The following is a 16,833-nucleotide window of genomic DNA, read 5'->3' on the forward strand; positions in this document are numbered from 1 at the left end:
CGTTGAAAAATGGAAATAGAAATTTGTGCCTCCACGCTGTCTAAGTGTTGCGAACTTCTTCGATCGTATTTGTACTCGAACTTCGTGTTTTGCACATCTAAATATTTAATTCACAATTTTCACGTGCCGTTGTTCTCCTACTCTACAGGTGAAACTTTGGATGACGCGACGGCCGGATATTGCCCGGCGCGTTCGGGTGGTGCATTTGGTGCGAGACCCCCGTGCCATATATGCCTCGCGCCGGGGTCTGCGTTGGTGCACGAAGAACCAGGACTGCAACAACCCCGAAGCTCTATGTGCTCAACTGCGCAATGACCTCGATGCTTTTGAGGAGTTGGCCCGGTGGGTTGGACCGAACCGTTCTCATCAACTTCGTTTTGAAGACCTCACCGGTGATGTGGTGAACGAGACGATGCTACTATACAGCAAACTTGGTTTAGAATATGGCCCATCGGTGTATGAATACCTCAAAATCCATACCAAAGCGAGGCCAAAGGATTTGAAGAACGACCATTCTACAATAAGAAATACCCAATTAGTAGCACACACATGGAAGAGGAAGTTGGCAATGAAAACAATTTTGTCAATCCAGCGGACATGCAATCACACGCTCGTCAGACTTGGTTACAAGTTGTTGTCGGACGAAGAGGTGCACTGATGCAGGTGTCATTTTCTAACCTCTTTCAATGTTTAATTGTTTTACTTGAGATGGAATGTTGCCCGGTGAGCAGGGGAAAGGATAGGAGTCTGTAACCACCAGTAAACTGCCATAGGTAAGCTGCCTAGAATACTAATTACAATATTGTTTCAGACATTTAGGGTTGTGTGTTCTATCTGAGATATCCTGAGGTTCCCACGTGCCTTGAGAAAAGCAAGAAGAAGCCTCCTTTAAAACTCTTCGGAATTGTAGTTTTGTTGTACATTAGTTGTTAAGCAAATAGTATAAAAGAATAAACAATTATAGTAACATCTACCAGAAAGTGAAGGAGTGAATGCGCTTGGAATATTGTTTTCCCGCCTTTATGTGCCTTCTTTGGTAAAGTCGAGCTTAAATGTCCAAAATATTTTCATCACGAGAACTACAGGAAAGATGTATGAAAGGAGGGACCCAAGAATGGATATATTTTTTCCAGTAAACTGTACGCCACATTTTAATAAGCGGCTCGGCTGAAAGTTACATCGCCGGCAAAGACTAAACTTCATATGCAGGTTAGAGAAGTATTTCAACTGGCACGCCGATCGTTTTTGACTGCGGCGGTAAAGCTGTACAGTGTTTTCTACGAAACAAAAAATGGTCATCGCATTCCTCCATCATTTCATTGATCTTTCTTCAGATGACGAAGCAAATCATCCAGACTTCAGCAAAAATAGGCCATTTATTACTTTTTAAATACACAATAAAGAAAACGGTACAAACTGGGCACAGTATAAAATGTGGGTAAGTGGCGTAGGGTCACAAAAATATGGTTTTAGTGATAGCATTGACGGAGCACCATATTTTATACTTGTACAATTTCGAACGGTATGCTGCAAGATTTGCGATATCTCATGTAAAGCTCGCCGCGTAGGCCCAACAAGTAGAAAATTCATACAAATACTTCAAACAATTTAAGATCATTACACTTGATATCCTTTGTGGCTCTAACGTGCCGGCCAAGTATAAGAGCATCGTGATTGCACATGTGGGCACAACATACAGTTTATTTGTATGAGTGCATGGCAACGTTCTGACAGCAGCAATTGTCGACACTTGCAAACTCCTGTCTTTGCATGCATGCTCTTACCAGTATGCCTGCTCTGACCACACCTCATTCTGTGAGCGATGCCACAAGCGCCGAGCTGAAAGCCGCAGGGCGGCCGTCTGCGTTGGTCCCCGCTAATGGCGTCACCATACCTATCCAGGGTGTTGAGAACACCGAGAGCTGCGGCCCGGCAGCCGCGTCGCCTGTGGACGCTCCCGTTTCTGGCGCCATACCTACGCCTTCTGTAGTGCCATCTAGTGAAAGTTTCGTGCCCCCCAGATCTTCCACCAGTGCTCTCACCTTCTATGTTTCTCCCGACCATTCCATTGTGCTCACGGCATGTCAGGGGAGCGGCGACTGCCAGAACGAAATAGCTCTTACTCCATCGCCGAGAGACATGTCGAATTAAACAAATAATCCAGGAAACTCAAACTAACGCTTACGACTTCAAGGTAGCGACGATGTACGCAACATTCCCAACCATCACGGTGGTTTAATGCCGCGATTGCAGCCGATTTACTTCTTCTTCGCTGCCGCAACGACACTTACTCCAGCTTTGTTGCGATCACGGTGAAGAAGCAAATCGGCTGCAATTGAGAAGAGTGTGTTTTACGAACACACGAACGGAACGCACGTCCCTTAACTAGGCGCCGCAGGTGAAGCGTGTCCCGCATTACGTGTTCTGGCTCGAAGGGGTGGCGTGATTACCCTCCCCGCAGTCGCGGCCGAGTAAGTAGGCCGTTTGACTATCGCGTATTAACCCACTGTCGTGGCAGATTGGCAAGTTGGCTGACTGAGCTGACCTCTCCAGCCCACATTAAAGAGCTCTCTCTCTCTCTGCCGAGCCGATTCTTACGTCCTGATCGTCGTTGGAGTTCAACTCTGTGCCGTCTGGGCCTTTGACGTTTCAGTCTTTCGCACATAGATTTACGGACATCTTTTCTGCAACTCCAAGTCTCACGCCTGGTGGGAAGATTTTTTTTTGGCCAATGTTGGCCAGTCTCCCTAAGTGGGTATGCTAGGATTGACGAACGGACGTTCCAGGAACGCGGCGAACAGTCCAGTTTTTTGGACAATATTAGCCAATCTCTCTTAGTGGGTATGCTTAGCTTGACGGACGTCGTTAGAGGCGCGAGTGCTCGAGAACTCAGCAAATAATTGTGGGTATTTTCAATCGCGACAAAAACACACAAAAAATTTGGTCAACAGCTTCGGTGATAAAATAACATCTAGAGTTCCGTTGGTCCCAGCCCTAAACCTGCCTCACCCACCCGCGCCATCCTTGCAGTAATCATTGCGGTAATTCAACTGCCTCCCGGCAACATCACTCATTAAGCTACCCTTTACGAATTGCGCACCGCCATCGGCTTTGCTGCCTCGTTATCCTCCAATACCACTGAAGAGCTCTGTCGTCTTGGACTGAGGAGCTACCCACCAACCAGCTTGATTTTACAGTTAAAGTTTTCTCCTGTCCGCGTAACATGCACCCCGAGTACAACTCCTGCAGCCATACAGAAAAACTCGCGGCCTACTCGGGATGACATTACATGGATTGAGCACAATTACTATTACTCTGTCGTCTTGGACTGAGGAGCCACCCACTAACCAAATCGAGTTTACTGTTGAATAAAGTTTTCTTCGGTCCACGTAACATGAACCCCGAGTACAACGAGAGCAAACGAAAAACGAGGGCCAAGGCGCTGGCGGAAATAGACACATGAGACGCGGGAGCCCGCTACGTAAACGCAACCCCGTACGAGAATCGAAGCAGTTTCGCCTTAACCGTGGTCTACGCCGAAGCAACGTCAGGGTGGCGGCCAGTACGAAGAGCGGCAAACCCGAAGAAGCTGAGGAAGCAGCCATGGCACTAACCTTTAAAGACCTAGGGTGCAGCACAACGCTCAGCGACTCAAGGCAAACGGTAAGGCTGTAGGCGGCCGATGAGGTGGTGCGGCCGAGCCCATGTTTATTCTGGTTGAGTTGGCTGTGCCATGGTCGGAACGAGGCGCATAGAACGAGGGGGCCCTTCTGAGACCGCGTGCTGAGTGCCGCGTGTCAGCTGGCCAATCTGCTGATGATGATCGTCGCGCTGAAGAAGATGATAGCGGCGCTACAGGGCTCCCCCCCTAGCACGTAGCGCGTTATGAGAAATGTGTGAAAACGATGTACTATGTACAGGTATGTACAATTTGTCCGTAGTCAGGAAGAGAGTCCGTGGGCAGTCAGTGGTCTAGTGGCCGGGGTTGAGTAAAGGGCACGGTCCTGGTCGTCGGCGAGGTAGCGTTCGGGTAAGGGGCAACCTCTGGTGGTCGAGGCTGGGAGTGCGGCCGCGGACGCATTGCGGGGTGCGAAGCGGCTGCTGCCATTGATGGTAGAGCGAGCGGCAGGCGTAACTTGAAGGACAGCGACAAGGTGAAGCGTGGTGCAGCAGAATGACGAGCGGAGTGCGGGCTGGACTGTGCTGTCGTGTGAGCTCTGGGGATGTGTTGCTGTCTGGGCAACGTGCGCATGCGCCGTGCGAGACGGAGCAGCGGAGGGCGCCAACGACAAGCGTCTCTCGAACTAGCGGTGGGTCGGGTTCTTGTCGTGCAGTGCACTCGCGCTGATTTCAACCGGGGTCGCAGAGCAGAGCGCCTGTCAAACCGTAAACCGAATGCGCTCCTGTAGCATGGAATCGGCCGAGGTGGGGTTAGCAGTTTGCGGCGCTTCTGACTGCATGGGGACACGAGATTGTTCTTTCGGTGACATTTGTTGGGACGTTTGTCCCGCAATTGCTTCTCCGGTGTCTCCGTCGTAGCCAGGGTGTCAGGTCTGTCGGAGGCAGTCTGAGCAGTTTCGAGTGAGGATCTCGAGCTGTTGTCGACTGCTGGAAGCTGTTCCACCACTGACGGGGGAGAGGGCTCGCATGTGCGGGGAGGAGAAGGGTCTGAAAGTTCATTCTCAGCCGTGCCGTGCGGAGAAGGCGGTGAAGTGTCCCAGTTGTTAGCGGCACAGCAGTCCACACCCGGGTGGGTTTGGGCAGGAGACGCAACAACGTGTGGGACTGCGCCATGGTGTGGAGTCGAGTTGACTAAGTGCAACGCCAACTCGGAAGCCCCGCAAGTCGAAGTCGGGGCTCGCGTTTGTTGGTCATGCGAGGGTGGACAGACCGGCGACGTGCAATCCACTGATGCCGTTGAAAGGCGTGGTGGTGTGGACGAAGGCGGTGCTATACCATAGTGGTTTAGGACCGCAGCCTTGAGATCGTCGTATGCACGTGGGCCTGGGGCCGGCAGCTGGATGCGCCCAGTGAGGTCAGCAGGTAGCTTCTCTAAAGTGACGCGGTACCTGGTCTCCTGGGACTGGATGTCGTGAACATAAAAATGGCTCTCCAGGATGACGAACCATGCAGCGTGGTTTCTGATGGCGCCAAACGGAATCAGCAAAGGAAGGTCTGGGAGGGCGGGGAACGTTCTTCGCGGGCCGTCGTCCGCGTTCTGGCTGGGGAAGCAGCGTTGCGAAGCCATGGCGAAGCCGCTCGTTCGGGTCACCAAATTGTAGGCGGCCGATGAGGTGGTGCGGCCGATGAGGTGGTGCGGCCGAGCCCACGTTTATTCTGGTTGAGTTGGCTGTGCCATGGTCGGAACGAGGCGCATAGAACGAGGGGGCCCTTCTGAGACCGCATGCTGAGTGCCGCGTGTCAGCTGGCCAATCTGCTGATGATGATCGTCGCGCTGAAGAAGATGATAGCGGCGCTACAAGGCACTTCGGACTGAGTGGTCACCAACGCTGCAGAGAAAATCCGTGAGAGTAGCGCCAAGAATTTTGGAAAAGAAGAAAATCAAGTAATTCCCGGCACACGCAGGAGAGCTGTCGGACGTCAGTGTAAACTACAACGAAAGCGCACACACCCGGGCGCGCGAAATACGAGGCCGCGCCGGGCCGAGGGAGAAATGGCCGTGGCCAAGCACGAGTGACCGAATGGCCAGGTACAAAGACGTAGGCTCTTGCCGCCCTGCAAAGGACTCGGCAGAGAGCAGGCAGTCATGTACATTCAGCTCCAGACGGGAATAGTCATGAGCACGTGCCTATTACACAAGATTTACCCGGAGACGCACACACACGACTGTCATAAAGAGACTGTATAGTTTTGGAATAAACGGCGGTGCTCAGCCTACCCCGAAGCTAGACGAAATGACACTCAAAGGAAAATGTACATTTCCACATCGGCTTTTTATGGACACTGCCGACACCGCGACCCTCATCACATCGCCTGGGACTGTCTCAACTTCTCGGAAGAATCCACGACAGGACCGCCGCCCGCCTTTGAGGAGGCCGAAGACCAAGACCTATAAATTTAGGCCGTCCAGTGGGTCATCGTAGCGCTAACCAGGCCCTAGCGACCTTATGACCGGAACCGAGGCTCAGTCCTGGCGGCGTCGGCGAGGGCGACTCCGGCGAAGTCTGAAGTCTTCGTGTAAGGCTTTAACCACCGGCCCAATAAAAAATTTTTTCAATCCAATCCAAATCATGCTCTTCTGCCTCCTCCTCTTAATTGCGGTTTTACTATAAGGCATATCTGAATATTGGGAGGATAAGGCTGTGGGAAATGTACCGAAATATCCCTCCAAGTCTGAACAAACATACTCGTGACTCGTTTTGCGCAATAGGACTCCATTTCGGTTAGGAGCTTGGTATAAAACCAGCACGCGCCTACACAGGTAGTAGCTATGGTATTTAGTACTCAACCTACATTTTTTGCGGCCCATAGTGCATGTCGGCATACGTTTATGCCAGGACAACGTAAAGTGATGAGACAGAGTACTTTGGAGCGTTGAACAAGATTGCAAAATCGATTATAGCTCATGCACGATTACCAGAAATCGTAATGCGTTTTACCAAAGCCGACAGCCCCGAAGGCATAGAAATGTTTTGTTCTTGCATCTTCGCGGTTGTCGGTTATTAGACTATGACTGTTCTCTTTGTTCGAAAGATTGCTGAATACAGAAGCTGGCACCTAGGTTCAACTCTTCGCGCTCCGCAATGCACCAGCTTCGCAGGAATTGCGTGAAGCCTGCACTGTTTCTTCCGGAGCTGTATCACAAACTGGACTTTAAATCACACCTTGCTCTAGCGTGTGCGTTTTGAAGTCTTTTATTGTGATAAAAAGTTCCGCATACGGAAAATATAGTGCGGAAAAGCATCGAAAGCCGCCTGACAGCAAAGAAACAGCAGGGAGAGCGAGCCCCAGTAAAGCAGGCAACAAATGCGATAATCCCCATGCCGACTTTACAGAGACGCGTTGTGCAGCGCCGCCCTCGGTTGCTCTCAGCTCCGATAGCCGTAAAGGCTACGGTGGCTGCATTGTGTGAGCTAAGATTCGTAGCAACCTAAACCGCAGGGGGAACAAAACCCCACAGCTGGTACGTGCAGCTCTGTAGTTGTTAAATTCTGTTTGAGAATTGTCACTTGCACATAAAAAAGTCTTAGAGGCTGATCTTTCGTCAACGCACCTGCTCAAGTATGGAGTGACACTCTTGTTGTAGTTAACATTACTTAACTCTATCCTTGCCGCATGGAGCAAGAATATATCTAGACGCCGAAACCGCGCATTGCGGCAAGCGCACGTGAGTGAATATAGATGTTTAGCTGACCGTTTTGCGCGGTCCGCTACACACCGATAGCAAGCGGGAGCGCCCTTGCTCACGCGTGGCGAGCTCCGGGGCGAGCGGCGCTAGCCGAGCGCGGCACCGCTTTACTCGCAGAGTTCGCGGAGGAGACCGCCGCAGCAGCTTGTGTTACCGCGCCGAATTCCATGATGGTTGGCCCCCGCGAGGCAAGCGCGCACCAGCGCACTCAGTTTATCCAATTCAAACGTGAGCAAGAGAAGGTGAAAGCGCTCCCTAATACATAGCTTGCATATTACGTCATCACAACCACTTCTTGTGACCCACTTCCAGCTTTTTCAGCGCACCCAAAGATAAGAGCACCAGATAAGTGCGCAGCCTTTCGCCGTGCTTGTGGGTCACAAACATGGCACCTACGCTAGCGTGAGTGCAAACCATCTATAGGCGAAGATGTCACACATCTCAGCGACGTCTATAGAACGCATGCTAAAAGTGTCAATCGATGCTCAGGCCCCCACATATGCAGCTCTGAGAAAGTCTTGTCTAGGCTATTCGAAAGTTGAACGGCTTTTTTTAAATCTAAGTAGGTCCATTAAAGCGTGTCAGTGACTTCTATAAAAATGAAATAAGGCAATAAACACAGCATTTTGCTGCATTTGAGTGCAAAAATTATCAATTGTTATAATTCTTTTCGATGAAGTTTTGGTTTACTCACGTACAAGGCAAGAAAACTGACTCAAATTATACCCCGTCGATGGAGATACGGTTATCGCTTAGCTACGAGTGTTTGTGCTGCTGACGCTCCGGAAGCGCAGAGCGGGCCGCCGGGAGGGTGCGGACGTCAAAAAGGGTCAGCTAAAATCTCACAATCCAAACCAAAGCGCACTCCAAACCTTCGTATTGGGGACGGCAAAGTAGCGAGGAGCGGAACTTTAAACACAAAATGATAGCGGCCAAAATTTATTGCGGGGCTGCGCAGTGAAACAATGCTCGAGGATGCCGCGCAGTTTTATCACCTGCGGCAAATTCGGCTAGTTTAACCTATAGGTGACCGCTGGTGACGTTATTTGGCCGCGCTATGAAGCCTTGGTTCACCTCCTTTCTTGTACTTACTCCGTCCTTCCGGTTAAAAACGTGCCATGAAACTCATTGCGACTCGTTTGGATATCTCACTACTTCATCTGGACCACGAAGCGCGAATCCAGGACTGATATTAAAGCGTTGGTCAATAAACCACAAGCGATATGTGCTTCTCTGGGTTGTATTATACATCGACACGAACGACGCCCCGAAAAATTCTTCGGGGCGCTTAAGACTGCTGATGTGCTTCGATGCCCAAAGCATGGCGCTGTTTATCAATCTCTTCTAAATTAGCCACTTGGTAATTTCGGGCATTTGTTCGATTTCGTTGCTACCTTTATCCTACTGCGACAATACATTCAATTTTTTGTCTTTTGGGGAAAATACTTTAACAGGAAGGCTGGCGACACTTCTCGCCATAGCTTCTTGAGAATCAGTTCTCTGTGGCTGGGTTGCACATGTTGGTTGCCGTCATGTGCGCCAATATGCTCCGCGTGGTATACAAACTTCTGTTGCTCCGCGTACAACGTTGTGAGTTGGCGCGGCGGTATGTAGTGAGCTCCGGCTCTGGGAACCTGGTTTTGATCAATGCAATCTAAACTTCGTCCCTCTTTTGCTCTTTCCACCCCGGGCCGTTTTTCTACCTAACAACCCGCACAACGATGGTTTTTGGCACAAAAGGAAATGAAATACTTTGAGTCTGAAAATCCAGACCAACTTGACGATAACAGCACCATTTGTATATGTAATAATGCTGTTTTATTGGTTTACTGAATGTTTATGGGAAGGCCTTAAACGCATCAAAAGAACTTATTGCCCTTTTGAACGTTCACATAATTTCGAAAAGGTTCAACCGATTTGCAGACATTCACCTATTGTTTGGTACTTGGAACATCGGTGTAGTCTTCTTTGGGATACAGCAGCGCTGCCGCGGCCGAGTGTGCATAAACTGGGTTAGACGGCTCGAATCCTTCGAATAGGCGTGGTGCCAACAAAAAAGAAGGCCCCTAGTGGGAGGTGTGTGAATGGCGCCACAAATAGACGCTGTGTTAGTGTCAGGGATGTAAGTGGGTAATAAGAAAAAAAAAACGGCCCCAAATCGCAAGGGGAAGTTCAAAGCACAGCCTGTCGAGATTCCGCTCTAATAAATACAATGGACGCGGTTCCTCCGCAATAAAACATACTTCGACAAAAAGGTCAGGTCTCCTCACTTCTACACTCACAACTGTGCATGCACCTGTATATATCAGTCATAGACATTTACAAAGCACACACATCCGTTGTGCATTTAGGCTACGGGCCCAGATGACAGCTGTGCCAGCTTATTAAAGCGGTAAGAATGCTATTCTATGCAGCCACGTAAACCGAGATAGTCTCTTATCGGGCCTGCGCCATATGCTACCCTCGCATAGCGATAGGAGGAGTTTTAACTGCTTCATTTCATTGCCCACTGAGAAAAGAGCCATGCCGTGGAGAAAAAGCGCGAGGAAATGCACTAGCCCTTTACAAAAAGTACAAAAACTGACACAGCAGTTGTCACAAACCTTAACAACTAAGTAGAAACTGTAGCTGCGTACGAATTCCAAAAGGCTGTCATATTTAGTGTGAGATTGTGCTCCGTTTTGTACGTGACGTTGGTGCTTACTGACTCCATCAGGCAAGTGGCTGACGCCGAAGCGAATTTTCAACACGAAGGAATAACGTATATTCCGTGGTTATGAACTGCCATACTTTGTAATCTTAAGGGCAAATCTGTTAAGCTAAACCTACTCATCTTGAAACTGCTTTTCGCGCGAAACAACTCAAGCAAAGGGTCGCCGTTTCCTCAAAAGTTCTGCAACCTGTTTGATGGCATGAAGCTGTATATAGTTACTTTTAAGGGGGTTAAACTTTCCGGCCATTTTTGATCCGTTTCTCCTTCCAAGAGGAACTCTGGAGCTACTGGCGTAGTCGTGGAGAAACTTTATTTTCTACTCTCCGTCACAACATTTGTCGATTCGATGTGCTAGGGATTGTATTAGAAGTTATATAGTCTAGTTGGCTTCATTAAGTGGTTGTAGAATCAAGGTAGAGCAGTTTTATGATTTCGTGAGCTTTTACCATACCAGCATAGTAGTTGAATTTAGAGACAAAATCGATGTGCAATGATCTGGATAATGTATTGCGTCGAAGGTTAGTCCCGTACTAAGCAATTGCTTTTTACGAAGGTGGACCTTGAACTGAAGCTTGGTTTGCAAAAGACTGCCGTGATGGTGTTCTCGTATGACAGCAATACTTTGGCTTTCGCGCACAGCTCAGAAATCGAGTCTACCGCACTTTTCAAGACTATGCATCGTGATGAATTTAAGGCGAGCAGCGCAGCTTGGAATTTCAACGGCAAGGTGCCCGTTGACGACAGTAATTATCTTTCACCATATCTGGGATTATTCTGCTTAACCTGTGTCCTGCCAGTACGTGCAGCAAAAACCAAGCTGCTGATAAGTTTCAGGTATTTCCAAGAAAAAGTGGTCGTCAACATACGAGTAGTCGGTCGGTAAGCCAGAATATATTTGTAGAAACCGAAAGCAACGTTTTGCCTTCACTGTACAGGCCGACCGACAATTAATATAATAAGTTTGATGTTCCTTCGACGGGCAACCATCGGCCGCTTGCACATTCTATTGCCGTTAATTTATTCTTTTCATCGGGATTGTCCACATGGGAAAACAATGAACAAACAACATATTCAGACTACTTCAAATGTTTTTTTTTTCGTTCAAACTACAACTTTTTTTTTTGGCTTAAGAGAAAACGTTGCCGTTTTAATGTCGGTTAGCCCGCAGTGGCGCCTCGCGCCAACGACATGCTCCTCTGTTCGTGTACTCACGCCATCTGAAACCTGCTACATAAGCACAAACGCCGTTTGACGTTTCTGACACGACTGTCCGCTTAGTATTTAAGCCAGTATATCCTACACACTTGAGCGTTCATAACAGAGATTGCGTAACTCGTTTCTTAACGAGGAAAAATTTCGTGCCGCGGTGAACACTTTACTAACCCCTAGCAGACACACTTGGTGTGTTGCTGCAGCTCCGACGGTAGTGTTGCCATTATCGCGAACGCTTTCCTCACGTAGAGCACGGTAAACACACTGTAAAATTGCCGCGACAGCGACCAGCGACACCACGTAATTACGAAACACCGCCCCAATGGCCACAACACAAAGGACGCGTCACCGGCAGAGCCTACAGCCAAGTGAAAAAATTCCACTGCACTTGCACGTCGACGACACGACACCTGCGCGCGCAAGACACGAAATTCCCTACATAACACCAGCGGCGGCCAATAAGAGCGGCATCTTTCGTTCTTGTTTTTTTTCTCTTCTAGTATCAGACCCTCTCTCCAACAAAGTTTTGCCTCGAATGGAGTCGGAAAAGAGTCGCACAAACGGGGACTGTCTTGTGTGACTTTCTGCCGGGACTCTTTACTGGCGCCCTTTTTTCTTAGAGTGCAATTGCGTGTCTGTGGTCGATTTTTGTTTTTTGGCAGAGTTTTCAAAGGTAAGACTTGCCACATTTCACAGTGCTCCACGTCGCTGGCGCACCTATTCTACTCACGTCTCATCAACTTTACCCGTACTCGAGGCCCCCTAAAGCAACCTTTGTTCCGCTGCTTACAACGTCAAAAAACGGCGCGGTGGTTATTAACTCGGCTCGTTACTAGAGACCAGGTTTCACGCCCTTACAACCCCCCCCCACCCCAGCCAGGATCGTGTAACGCCCTGCATTCCAACGAAAATGCAGACATCGCCGAAGTTGCACCTGTTTTTTTTTTAAGTGAAAGCTTATGTTTTCCAAGCTCTACTCCATAACTGTGTGAATATTTATTGTGTGTGTTTTTGAGTGCAACGCTGCGCTATCATTTTCGATCATTGTTAATAAATACCCTGCTTGTCAGCTGTAGTTAGGTGCAATGGCCCTTGTCAGGCTGTATGTAGAGCCTATATCTTCCGCTCCCGTCCCTGTAAAGACTCAGGACAAATAAATTCTTTCTTTCTTTCTACTCGCTATAATAGCGTAAATGGAGACAACTTGTCGCACGAAATTAAACAAAAATAAAAAAATAAAAAATACGGAAAATGGCCGAACGTGTTGCTTTATTTCCACAATAATGCACATTTCGGGAAAGTTCTACCTGCAATCGATTTAATATCGTAAATTGATCCAATGGGCAACATAAAATTCTGAAAAATTTTAAAAATAGAAAAACAAAATAATAACGGAAACTGGCGAACCAACGAGCGCCCTGCATTTCCAAAATAATGCATATTTTGCGAAAGTTACATATGTAATCGTTATATCAACGTAAATGGAGATAATCGGTCACACGAAATTTAAAAAAACTAGAAAATAAGAAAAATAATAAAATGACAGAAAATGTCAAAACATTTACGGCTGACATTTACAAAATAATGCAGGTTTCTCGAGAATTTCACCTGCAATCGCTATATTGCGGAAAACGAAATAAGTGGTCGAAGGAAATTTTGAAAAAATAGAGAAATAACAAAACTGTAAAATTCTAAAGGAAAATGGCGAACGGTGTATGCCTGCCTTTCAACAATAATGCAGATTTCGGGAAACTTCGAAATATAATTGTTATAATAACGTGAATGGAGATAATTTTGATAAACTAGAAAATAAAAAAATATCAAGAATTACTAATAGAAAAATGTATAACGCAAGGCATTTCCACATCAATGCATATTTCGCGAAAGTTCTACCCGTAATCGTATTAATAGCGTAAATGGAGATACCTTGATCGCACAAAAGTTTCAAAAAGTAAAAACCTCGAAAATATAATACAATAATGAAAAAAAACTACGAACCGTGTAACGCCCTGCATTTCCACAATATTGCACATTTCGCAAAAAGTCGTAATGTAATCGTTATATTAACGTAAATGGAAATAAGTGGTAGGATAATATTTTGAAAAACTACTGAATAAAAAATATAGAAAATTACGCCCAATGACAAAACGTATAACCCATGGCATTTCATAAAATGCAGATTTTGCGAAGGTTCTACCTGTAATTGTTGTAATATCGTAAATGAAGATAACTGATCGAACGAAATTCTTGGGGAATAAAAGATATATATAAAAATACGGAAATTGGTGAACCCTGTAACGCCCTCTTTTTTCACAGTAACGCATATTTCGCAAATGTTCCAATTCCAATCCTTATAATAGCGCAAATGGACATAATGTTTCTAACAAGATATAGAAAAACCAACAAATTTCAGTGTAAAAACTCACAGGAAGACAAGCGACATAAGAATGCTACCCATTAGTAGATAATTCTTTATTTTCTGCAGAATTGTTTGTACGTAAGGCTTTGCACACAAAAACCCAGTCCACTAGAGGCTAACGGCATACATGCTAATGTTTGTTGGTGCTGCCATTTGCAAACCCGCGATTTGTTTTGGTAAGATCGCACGTGCACTAACATATATTTATTTAACTTTTTAACCTGCTGATAACATTCCAACAAAATGAATAAATTTGTTCAAATTATGTTACTTTTGGTACGTGTAACGTAATTATGTTTTTCTTTTGGCTAGAGCAGCCCGGTTGTGGCTCTGCGCGTTTAGCCTGGCTTAGACACATCCAGAGATTTGAATGGTCGCGCTGCAAATACAAGAATGAGCGTGTACTGGGCGGAAAGTGAAGGGTGTCCCTACTTGATGCACTGTTATGATTGGTAGAACAAAACTTGCCCCATTCTCGATAGGAAGTGCCAAAGGAAGATGGTCGAGATTCCGCTCGAAGAGACACCGGATGCTGTTATCCGGTCATAAAACCTGCACCGACAAACAAGTTCAACGCTCCTCACTACCCCACTCACGACTGTACATGCACCTGTACCCATGCTTCCAAAGCGAATGTGTGCTGGCGGCAACGGCGACAGGTGTGTCAGGTTATAATGCTCGTACCAGGCTCTCCTATACCGCCACGGAAACAAGATAGTCCTTTGTTGGGCCTTCGCCATGTGATCACGTCAAATAGCGATCGGATGAGTTCGAAATCCTTTGTTTTATCGTCCACTAATAGCACAGCCATGCAGTGAAAAGAAAACGCAAGAAACCACACCTGCCCTCTTGAAAAGAAAAACGACTACAAAAGTACAGAGAGTGTACTTGTCATCAACCTTAACGACAAAGTGGAAAGTGTGCCTGCGTTGGACAGCGCCCAAGTTTCAGATCGCCTACATTTTGCTGCGTGCAGTTGATGCTTACTCACTCGATCAGGCAAGTGGCTGACTTGGAAGCGAATATTTAGCACAAACGTATACGATATTGACCTTGTATAGGTATGCTACCTATTCTAAATCTCAAGGGCAAACCTGTTAATGAAGAGCCACTGGGTTTTCAGCTGCTTGTTACAGAAAATCCCGCAACCGGATGGTCCCGGTCCTCTCTAATAATTTGAATAACGGCAGCTCGCTGTATGTAGATTTTTACCAACCCAATTTTGGTGTTTCGCTTTCTGTTTCGTTTTTTTTTGTTCGAAAAAAAAACTCTGACGCGGTTTTTGAATCTGTCTCCTCAATATAGTGGGAACTTCCTAATTATTCGCCCAGATTAAACTTTCAACTCTGTGCCACAAAATGCACCGGTTTGGTATGCAAATATTGGTACGGAATAATGATAAGTTAGCTTTATTAAAGGGATCCGGAATCAAGGTGGACAAATTTGAGCAATTGCTGAGCTTGTACCATGAAACAGTTTTGGTAGGAATGATAATAAATTTGCAGCTACAAACAACGGGAGGGTGCGTTTAGTTGAAATTTCGTCCCGTCCTGAGCGATTGTTCTTGAAGAAGGTCAATGTGAGCTGTAGGTTGGTTTTGGAAAGGTTGTAGTAAAGATGATGATGAAGACATTGATTGTGCAGAGAGGAAGGTTTTATGGCCGCTCGCCGGTGGCTGGACTCCTTAGTCCAGGAATCCTTCCCTACAGCTGCCAGACGCGCTCTGGCGACCAGGCTCTTCTGGTCTACGCTCACGCTGGTCAGCAGAATTTCGCATTGTGGTAAAGGTATTTCAGCATGGCGGCAATTTTTATGCTAGGACGCAGGACTAAACAGAATGCTCAGTGATGTCCTTAAGGAGTACTCAAACCAAATTCTGCCTTTTTGGTTTTTATGCAGCAGACAGCATCTCTTCTCCCACTAATAATGAATATCGAGCAAAACCGGCCAGCTAAGAGCGTACAAATAGTAACAATTCATTTGGCGTAACCAGCTTCGGTTTCGGTCGCAGGTAGCACAGACGGCAGTTGTAAGCCGTGCTGATGGTACTACGTCACGCTATTTTGGGCGCGTAATTGAAGGTCGTGACGTCAATCAAAAACCAGTGATGTCAATCGCGTTTTCCGCATCGTCTGCGGTGGTCTTACGTGGTCTGCTTTGCCCCGCCTGAGCTTGCGGCAGAAACCTCGCCGCAGGAAATTTGTAAATAATTTGTACATTTCTGTAATTAGACGTTGTTTACTGGTTTTAATTCTTAATTTGGACACATTTTGGTTCGCTCTTCGTCAAAATGTTGTATTTACAATAGTTTTTGAAAGCATACCCTGAATTTTTTGCCGGTTTGCCAAAGTTGATGATGCCGTCCAAGAGACCTGACCGTGCGAAACGAGACCACCAACAACAGCAGCACAAGAAGTGTTATCGGTTTAGGAAAGGGTTAACTGTTATCGGTTTAGGAAAGGGCTAACCGAAGTCGCACAAAATCGGCCGATTTTGGCCAAATCGGCCAAAATCGGATGGTGTTTTGTGACGCTGATGGCGATTTCACTGACACTGGCAATTATCAGATGGCTCTCGAGCTGGCAAAGTAAAATCGATTTTCTGTGTATTTTTCGACGCTGCTTGCTGCAAAAATTACTTGAAGGCGTCTTTACAAACTACTGAAGTGAATAATATCATTTTTTTAATTCTGAATTTTGTGTCAGTATTTCTTTAAAACGACAGACGGTGGTTGGTATTTCACCACAGAAGTCTCTGCGCTTTAAATGTTTTACCTTAACCTGAATTTCTCTGTAAAATATCTGTTCTGGCAGTACATCAAACGATGGGGCAAGCTGTTTATAATTGTTAAATATTCCTACACAAAGATTTTTGTATAAGTGTAGTGAATGAGCCAATAAATACTCTAGGCTACTAAAAACAATGTTTTGGGCTCCGCTTTACAATTCGACCGAAAACAACTACCTACACGTGTTTGAGGTTCGTCCAACGGGCATCCTTTGGATACCTTGCAAATTTTACTCCACAATCTGGTTTTCATCGGGATTGTCTACACAGGAAACCACAAAAGCAGAATACCCAGTCTTGTTCTGACGTTCTTTTAAACCGAAGATGAAAGGG

General features: G+C 46.7%; 1 protein-coding gene across 3 annotated transcripts in view; it reads left to right on the forward strand.

Annotated features, from left to right (window-relative positions):
• The window catches only part of LOC144169200 (uncharacterized), a 75,406-nt gene that overhangs the window by 49,743 nt on the left and 8,830 nt on the right, over window positions 1-16,833 (forward strand). For all 3 annotated transcript variants that reach the window (XR_013322384.1, XR_013322383.1, XR_013322385.1), the window contains one exon: window positions 149-1,438. The gene's annotated coding sequence lies outside the window, so the exon portion shown is untranslated. The remainder of the gene's footprint in view (window positions 1-148; window positions 1,439-16,833) is intronic.

Source organism: Haemaphysalis longicornis, unplaced genomic scaffold (assembly GCF_048455015.1).
Source record: "Haemaphysalis longicornis isolate Haplotype H1 unplaced genomic scaffold, Haemaphysalis longicornis Haplotype H1 scaffold_2, whole genome shotgun sequence".
Classification (NCBI taxonomy): Eukaryota; Metazoa; Arthropoda; class Arachnida; order Ixodida; family Ixodidae; genus Haemaphysalis; species Haemaphysalis longicornis.